Raw genomic sequence first — 9,988 nt, forward strand, 5'->3', positions numbered from 1 at the left:
TACATTGATTGATTCATATAGATATATATTGTAGTATGTTCCTTCCCTCTCCCCTTTTTTTCTAAACACACCCTCATCTTTATATACAAATCCTCCACTTGCTCCTTGCTTCTTATTGGTCAGAGAACAGTTCCGAGTCCCGCCCTCTCTGCTTGCTTTTAAATATATTTAAGTAACCAAGAAAAACTGTCCAAACCACGGTCGTTTATTCACGTCAACGAGAAATAAATGGGTGCATGTGTCTAGTAGTATGCAGTTTTTTTGTATGTAAAAAGACCCCAGCGAATGTTATTAAACAGAACCAGACACACTCCAGGCTTTATTCGCGGGTGAACCTGCGGGTTCACGTCACTTTGATTTCTCCAAGGAAGAGGAATATCAAAAAAGAGATCAGCGGGACTATCAACGATGGCATTTACGGCGGTGTGGAACTACTGCGTTCCCTTGTCTGTCATCACTGTGCTATCTCTTGTGGGGACAGGTAAGAACGTTTTCTATTTGGGAATTATATAAAGAATGGGCCATCCGCTGGTTAAGAAAGACTCAGAAACGAGAGATTCCTACTTTCTGTAGGGACTTGCACTGACCTTTGTTGACTATTCAAGTGGAAAGGAGTGCGTGACAATAACATAAACGCTAAATATGCACCGCAGGCTATTTCGTCATGTAAATTATATATTTTGTCAGTGGATAGGACTGCCCGCTGCCTGCCTGGGACACTGGTGATTGTGCATATGCAATTACGCGCCTCATGTGGTCTGTGAAGCTTTTTAAGACGGATGAGGTCTGTATCTCATTGAACACACATCGTTGATGTTTCTCCTACACATCGATATATTGATGCTACATGGTAGCATGGTTTATTTTTCTGTTTGGACATGTAGTATTATATGCAGACATGCGTTGTTACGACCCCATATTGAAAACAAAAGTAAAAGCCATTGCCACCATTGTACCTTCTGGCCAGTGTTCCGATCTTATATGATATTTAATTGTACATTTCATCGCCATCATACGCCGTAACCTATACATCTTCCACTTCATCATTTGTATCGACAGAACATAGTTGGGATTACACATAACGGGGTGTATAGCTAGATATACGACTGTGCGCGCCATGCGCATAGGCTATGTAACCGCACAGTGTGAATATCGATTCAGCCACATGCCTACTCATAACAAATACCGCAGCAGAGCAGAGAATCCCACTACTACCACACATTCTCTGTCCAGTCAGTCACTGCTGACAGCGTCCTCGGCAGAATCATTTTGATGCCTGGGTTCTGGGGACAGATAGTCCCAGTGTGCTAGCCCAGTATCCCTAGCCTCATATGTTCGTCTGATAGATTACTACTAATTTTCTGACATTCTCCACATTATGTGTTCTGGAAGCTTTGAGTTCTCAACACCTTATCAGCTGGTCTGATATCTATAAGTGTTGTATTGCAGAATGTCCATTAAAGCCAGCCAGGCACCCTTAGGCAGTGCTGGAGGCTACTATTGTCCTCTCTCCCTTGTATGTCTTTACCTAGGGATAGACCCAACCTGTTCCATTCTGTTCCCATAGGGACAGCCTATTTCATGCTCACCATCCCATGAGAAGTGCATGTGCTGCACATTGGAGATATGGATTAATGTCATCTCCAAGACAACTTGCTCTTTTTTACTGCATGGCTTTGGATTTGCCATCTGTTTGTATCCGAGAGGAATTGCTTTAGCTCAGCCTGCATCAATGTTTATTAGAATGAGTTACTATTCTCATGATTCTAACACAGGAATTAGAAGTGGGTTGTGTGGATAGTCTTGTTTTATAGGTTCCCATATAGTACCCATTAGCTATTACCAAGTTATATTACGCTGTAGTGTAGGCTGATGTCTTTATATTCAGTAATATTGATTATGCTTCTAGCAAGGCAGTGAATGGGTTAAGATCTTGCTTCCATACTGTGTGTATTGTCACAGAGTGGTGCTGTGCCTGCCGATGATGTCTACTGTTGGGGAAACAGGAGTCTTTCCTCCGTACCCCTATGTGTGTATTCCACAGAGTGGTGCTGTGCCTGCCGATGATGTCTACTGTTGGGGAAACAGGAGTCTTTCCTCCGTACCCCTATGTGTGTATTCCACAGAGTGGTGCTGTGCCTGCCGATGATGTCTACTGTTGGGGAAACAGGAGTCTTTCCTCCGTACCCCTATGTGTGTATTCACAGCTGCTGCTCTATAGCCAAGAGAGGGAGAGAGGGAATGATGTTATATGCATGAGTGTGTTACTGTATGTGCATGTATCCTTTACTGGAGTAAGAGAGAAAGGTGTTTGTGCTGCTTACTGTGCAGGGTTTTGTCAGAGCTGCAGGCTGCCTTGGCTGGGGCCTGGTTGGTGATCACTGTCATTAATCAAGCCAGTGACAGGGCCGGGGGGGTGGGGAGTCAGCCGAGGGGAGTAAGGAATCATGACATGTAACGTGGTCGAGTTTATGGGGAGCTGGAATGGGGAAGGGAGATGGTGGAGAGTGATAGAAAGAGGGCGTTGGAGGAGAGGCAGAGCGGCAGTGAGGAGATGGAGCTGGAGAGATGGCTGGTTTTCAACACCCCTTCATCATGCAAATCAGGATGGAAATCAAGAAAACTAATTTAAAGGGGAGATGGAGGAGGGAGACGAGGGGAAGGGAGAAAAAGAGAGGCCCTCTGACTATGGCAGAGAGTGAGATGGATTGATTGGATGGATGAATAGACAGAGTGATGTAAAGACAGGGAGGCAGCCAGAGATGGCTACCTAAGAGGAGGAGAAAGAGAGGGGCAGAAAGCGATGGGGGGGAGAGAGAGAGAGATGAAGAAGCAAAGCACAGGCAAGGAGGACTTCACAGCGCGTGTCTGCTGGGCAAGCCTGAGGGACACACACACACACACACACACACACACTGAGAGCTCTGTATCGGGGTTCTGGTGTGTGTGTGTGTGGGTGATCCGCTACAGCTGCAGGCCAAACTGCCAGAGCATCTTAACCAACAATGCAGTTTTAAGAAAAATACCTTTTAAAAAAAGGAATAAAAGTAAAAAATAATTAAAGAGCAACAGTAAAAGAACAATAGCTTGGCTATATACAGGAGGTGCCGGTACAGAGTCGATGTTAGTCCAGGTAATATATACATGTGGGTAGAGTTATTAAAGTGACTTATGGGGGTGGGGGTGCAATGCAAATGGTCCAGTTAGCCATTTGATTAGATGTTCAGGAGTTTTATGGCTTGGGGGTAGAAGCTGTTAAGAAGCCTTTTGGACCTAGACTTGGTGCTCTGGTACCGCTTGCTGTGCAGTAGCAGAGAGAACTTTGACCATTTTTAGGGCCTTGCTCTGACACCGACTGGTATAGTGGTCCTGGATGGCAGAAGCTTGGTCCCAGTGATGTACTGAGCCGTACACACTACCCTCAGTATAGTGCCTTGCGGTCGGAGGCTGAGCAGTTGCCATACTGCAGAGCTCCTACAGTGAGGGAAAAAAGTATTTGATCCCCTGCTGATTTTGTACATTTGCCCACTGACAAAGAAATGATCAGTCTATAATTTTTATGGTAGGTTTATTTCAACAATGAGAGACAGAATAACAACAACAAAAAACAGAAAACGCATGTCAAAAATGTTATAAATTGATTTTCATTTTAATGAGGGAAATAAGTATTTGACCCCTCTGCAAAACATGACTTAGTACTTGGTGGCAAAACCCTTGTTGGCAATCACAGAGGTCAGACATGAGATCTTGCATGGAGCACCAGGCTGAGGGTGCTTCATGCATTTTTGACATGAGTTTTTCTGGATTTTTGTTGTTGTTATTCTGTCTCTCACTATTCAAATGAACCTACCATTAAAATTATAGACTGATCATTTCTTTGTCAGTGGGCAAACGTACAAAATCAGCAGGGGATCAAATACTTTTTTCCCTCACTGTAATACTGCGAATGCCACCTCTGCTGCTACCAGCACCACTACCACCACACTGCACCCCAGCCCGTCTGCTATTACTGCTGCTCCTATCACCTCTGGGCATTTAATCACCTCCATTTGTTTATGTGACTGCATGCAATGAGAGCCATCTGTTTGAACCCCTTGTCATCATGCATCTGGGCCATGGATCTGCTAAAGATGCTGGCGGTTGAAAAACGGTAGCAATTGGATGGACTTGGGGGGAGAAGATTTGAATATCAATTATTGTCGGTGTGCACACGTACACATCCACATGCGCCGAGTATAAATCAATGTCGGTGTGAGTCACCGTCTTATTCTGCCTTAAACACACTAACATATAGGGAAGCAGGCATACACACACACACACACACTGCGACTTCAGAGGACAGCTGACACCGTTTGATCAGGTTACTGTCTAATGCAAGAAGATGAATGATTACGCAAGACGCTGTCAGCCTGAGCCGTTTTTTTATGCTTGTCAGGCATAGTTTGCATCATGTCAGAGGAGGATTCACTTGTGCTTTCTTCTAGATTACGCCGGAATCACTAGTTCAGCTCACCACTTTGTTCTTTAATGCATCGAAGAAGTCTTCAGCGTAAGCCAAGATTTTATCCTTTGATCCAAACCTTTGATAATTCTACTCCAAATAAAATAAGGTTGTCGACAATTGAATTAAAATAGTGGAACGTCCTCCTCTTCTCACAGAAGTGCCATAATAAAGGTCATGAGCGATGCCAATGTTGGAATTTCTCTGTAATACATCGTTATTTCATGATTCCTCTCTAGTGGGACTACACAATGGGAAAATCAAACGTTATCATACGATGCTGGCGTGCCCGTCAAGTCAACATGATTGGGGTGATACTCAGGTTTGATTGTATTCAGCCTGGCACGGCAGTATCACAGCAGTTTGATCAGCTGATTTAGTTTTAAGGCTATCTGCTGTCAAAACAGAAGCTCTGTCTTCTGCACTACGGAACACTGAAGGGATCAAGTCATAAACAAATTTGAGTGTGTCGCTTTTCACAAAGTCACAACGGTGAACGAGAGAGAGAGTGAGTTACGGAGCGTAATGTGGGTGAGTTTTATTCTTCCCTCCTCTGGTTTTATGGTTCCATTACTCATGGATTGAAGATTTCCTAGCTGACTGTTTAGTGCAGGTGATGCATTTAACTGTAATGATTCTCTCATTTCCAACTAGCCCACCATCTCATCCATAACAATGGAACTATGGAAATATGGGCAAATATCTCAGGTCTTAAGTATATTCCTCTTAGTCTTTTCTCTCTTCCTCTACACACTGATCTGAAAACACAGGATATGTGAAAGCAACATGGTAGAAGCCCATCAGGAATGTCTAGCTCATCGATGTCAGTGCAGACTGCAGAGGGAGGGAAGAAGAGGAAGAGAGGAAGCCACTTTGAGAGTATTGAGATGACTTGGCCTCTATCAGACTTGGCCGTCGGTCACATGCCATAGTTCACTTCCTGTTTACTACTTACAGTAGCTGATCTGTCCGCAGTGAGAAGTCGACAGGATATAAATAGATTGTGGACACTGGCAATGGAAAGGCAGAAGGCAACCATGTTGATGATTTTAGTCGGATATCTCATTTGTTTATTTTCAGTCCAACAAAATAAAAAATCTGGATTTGTGAGGGATTATTTAAAAAAAAAATATATATATATATATATATATTGACTTGATTGTTTAAAGCGGAAGTTAATTTAGAATCACTCAGAGAGTGCTAAACATGCTAATAATAACAGTGATTTACCTAAGCTGTCCTTCTGACATGTCTGAGTAATTGGCTTTCCACCAACTTCTCTGGGAAGATGTTATGGTGAAGAGGAGATGGCAAGGACATCCTTATTGTCTGGCTCTCTCAGCCTGTCAATCAATCTGCTGTTTAATCTCCCGCTGAGTGTCTGCTCCTCTCTCCTCCCCAGCTTCTTGGTCAGTAAACTGACAGCCTTTTCTCATGTCCCTCTGTATGTTCTGACCTTCTGTCTCTTGGGCCGGGGCTCTTTATGTTCCTTACCGCTGTCTCTGTGTCTGTTTTGCTGTTGAGACTGTGAAATCAGAGCATCGATTCCCACTTCACCATCGCTTGACACTTTGTGTAGTATCGGTGCTACTGCTGTGTGTTCTATGTGCGCCACACTCTTATGTGAAGGACCTCGGAATTGAATTCAACAATAGCAAGAAACAGGGACAATGAGTGAACGAGGGAGTGGGAAAGAGAGAGAGAGAGAAACAGGGCTAAAGAGAAAACAGGATATAGACCTTGAAGAAGGGGAAGTCACAGGGGTGAACATTCCTTCCTATTGAGGACTTTGTTGCCATGACTCTGGGTAAACACCGCCCCCCTCCCCTTTGCCCCCCTTGCTTGTTTAACACCCTGTTCCACCCTGCTGACACCTGTCTCCGTGACTCCCGGATGGCCTGGCACTAACACAGCGGGATGGAAGGCCCCCGGTAACACTGTAACCACAGTGATTATACCCACTCAGACGGCGTTCGAGCCCTCGCCAGCCTTGATTGGATGATAGGAGCTGATTGAACTGAAAGGCCACCCGTCTCTAATTGGAGTGTTGAAACCTGGGTGCTGCTTGAGCAACGGAGCTAATACATGCCTCCCATTGCTTGATGAGGATGAAGAGAAAAGCAGACCGAAGCACGCCCGCTCACACACACACACACACACACATGCACACACTTCAAATCACCTGTGATGAGTGGTTAGCCATCTTACATTGGAGTGTAAGGCACAACAGTGTAATGGGGCTAATACTGTCCCATCGTTAGCTCATGAGTACAGTCTGAGTACAGATTCTGAATGGGCTGTATTAGGGGCTCCTCCAGGGTCAGGGGGATGAGAGACACAGAGATTAGCCCATGTGATGCTTCCTCAGCAGGGCATGACACGCAGACCAGTCCCCCTGAAGTCTGGCTCTGTTGGAGATGGTTTATGCTGGGAAGGGAGAGGGTGATAAGAGAGGAGAAAGAGGAGAGTGTATATTGCTGCTGGCTGGGCCTGGGAAAGAGGGAAGCTGGGAAAGGAGGGAAGGAGCCCTGAGCGTACGTCACAGACCAGTGGAGCGGGCCGGCTGAGAGTCGGGGTGAGAGACGGAGAGAGGAGTCCAACAAACGAGTGAATGATTGCAGGATTTAGAGTTGAAAATGGAAGGGTGGAGAAAGACAAGGAAGATGAATCTGCCCGTGCAGAGCCCTTTTTATTGAACTTTTGTTTAACCAGGCAAGTCAGTTAAGAACACATTTTTATTTACAATGACAGCCTACCAAAAGGCCTCCTGCAGGGGCTGGGATTCAAAATATAGGACAAAACACACATCACAACAAGAGAGACAACACAACACCACATGAAGAGAGACCTAAGACAACAACATAGCATGGCAGCAACACATGACAACAGCATGGCAGCAACACATGACAACAGCATTGCAGCAACACAACATGAAAACATGGTAGCAGCACAACATGGCAGCAGCACAACATGGTAGCAGCACAACATGACAACAACATGGTAGCAACACAACATGGCAGCAGCACAACATGGTAGCAGCACAACATGACAACAACATGGTAGCAACACAACATGGCAGCAGCACAACATGGTAGCAGCACAACATGACAACAACATGGTAGCAACACAACATGGCAGCAGCACAAAACAGGGTACAAACATTATTGGGCACAGACAGCAGCACAGAGGGCAAGAAGGTAGAGACAGCAATACATCACGCAAAGCAGCCACAACTGTCTGTAAGAGTGTCCATGATTGAGTCTTTGAATAAAGAGATTGAGATAAAACTGTCCAGTTTGAATGTTTGAATACACTCGAGAGGTGTAAATCTGGAGGAAGAGAAGTAGAAAGAGGGGGAGAGATTAAGAACAGAGGTGTGACCACAGGCAATGTACAGAGATCCAAAGCGGCAGAGTGGAAAGAGGAGTGGGAGAGAGACACGATGGCCATGTAGAGAGGAGTGGGTGCTGTGTAGACTACGCAGAGAAAAGAGGCCATGAGCTCATTCTATACAACACACACAATGACATAGACTGTTGTCTGTCATTCTCTCAGGTCGCTATGCTCCCGCTTACATAGTGTGTAGAACAGCACAGTAGTACTCAGCTTTCAGTATTAACCCCCCCACCCCCCTCTTCAAATGACTAAGATTTCCTCTTGAATTGACCTTCTCAGAACCCTCCCTGAACCCCCTAAGTGACACACACACAGCCATTCAGCAGCTTGCCATTTACCAGGAATTCAAATTTTTAATAATGGTATGTCTTGATGAGCTCTGGTAATGTTCAGTCTTTCTTAAAGAGTGACTGCCTTTCAAAGATATTTGTTGCTTTTTAAAACGGCGTATGGGGCACCGATATGAGTCATAAAGTCAGCCTTGTCTAAATCAGAGTTTGGAACAACGGTGCATCACAACGGGTAAATGAAGGTTGGGTTTTGGTTTGACGATGTCCATTGGCCCACTAACAGGGTGAACAGCTGTGGTGATTACTCTCTATCCAATAACATAGACAGTGAGACAGACCTGCCCAGCAGCTCCGACTGTTTACATAAGACAACCCGTCTCACATGTTTTTACTTGAGAAATACTGCACAGAACACCTTAGTTAGATGTAAAATTGTGCAATGAAAACATCAAAATGAAGATCTCTTGAGTTCTCTTACATTCATTCTGGGGATTTTGAGGGAAGTGAAATAGGCTTCCGTGTCTACAATATCTCATGGGGCACAAACATCATTAACCAAAAGCGGAATCGGTCAAGAAACACAACTCCAAAACTGAAATCTCATTTTTCTAATGAGCAACAGAAAAACACGTGCCGATCGGCTTGTTCAGTCATTCTTGAAGGGAAATCAGACTCACGTATTTAAAGGTCACCACAACACGTTTGAAAAGGTCTGCGATGAGGTCACCATCTTAGAATGTCTCCCAATGCCCCCGTCTCGGTGCAGACTCATATCTACTGTGAATCTGCCCGTTGGCTGCGGTTGTTTTTTTTGTCTTGATGGAAGGACTTTTTTAGGACTTGGATGAAACATTGATATTCCAGACGGATTATGTTCCTTATTCAGGCCAGCTAATTACGATAATGGCGATAATGAGTTGTTTGGCTCCTAATGTGTGTTTGAAGTGGGGGAGTTGAAGAAGAAAGTTTCTCAGTGGGCTTGTCATTATTAGCTGTTACCAACAGTGATATAATGCTTTGTTTATCTGAGCCGTCCCATATGCTCTTTCAACAACAAGCATGTCTGTTGATTGCTAGATTCAGTGAAAAGGATAAATGCTGCCACTAGATCAAATACACAAGATTGAGCAATATGGTTCTGGAGGGAGGCCAGATAATTGTTGACTAGTGCTGAGCCGAAAAATCTAAATTTCAGTTATTTTTTTGTTTATTAACAGCTAATTGGTAATAATATTTTAGTAAAGTAATTTGAATAAATGATGGTTAATAGTTGATCATCAGTAATGGGCAGTCACTACCATCATGGGACTTCTATTAATTGTTAGATCCTGTGTTATAGCATTCAACCCATATAATCACAACCGAAACCAAGCAGACCTCATTGTTGACACACACCTCTGGAACCTCTCTACAGTAGCATCGCTTTTAATCGCATGAACCACACCCAACTCTCTCTCTCAGCCTGAGACAACAGATTTAGTGTCAGGAGTGAGCTTTGTTCCGCTTCATTAGTAAACTGTAAACCACCATTAATTAGGGGCAATTAATTACCAGGATATGAAAACAATCCTGGAAAAGTTGGCCACACTTAAAGACCCCTAAGCGTTCCAGAGGAAAGAGAGGGGAGAGGGGAGAGGGGCCGGAAAGGGAGAGACTCCAGTGAGGTGCTAAATGTCGCTGTGGGGAGATTTACCGAGATGATTTGCAGGGCTTTTTACAGATTCATAAGATCATCAATTCATGCAGTCCTTTCGATGAGAAAACAAAGCGGGGCGGGCCACCTGCGCAGAGGGAAGAAAGG

Source organism: Oncorhynchus kisutch, linkage group LG13 (assembly GCF_002021735.2).
Source record: "Oncorhynchus kisutch isolate 150728-3 linkage group LG13, Okis_V2, whole genome shotgun sequence".
Taxonomy (NCBI): Eukaryota; Metazoa; Chordata; class Actinopteri; order Salmoniformes; family Salmonidae; genus Oncorhynchus; species Oncorhynchus kisutch.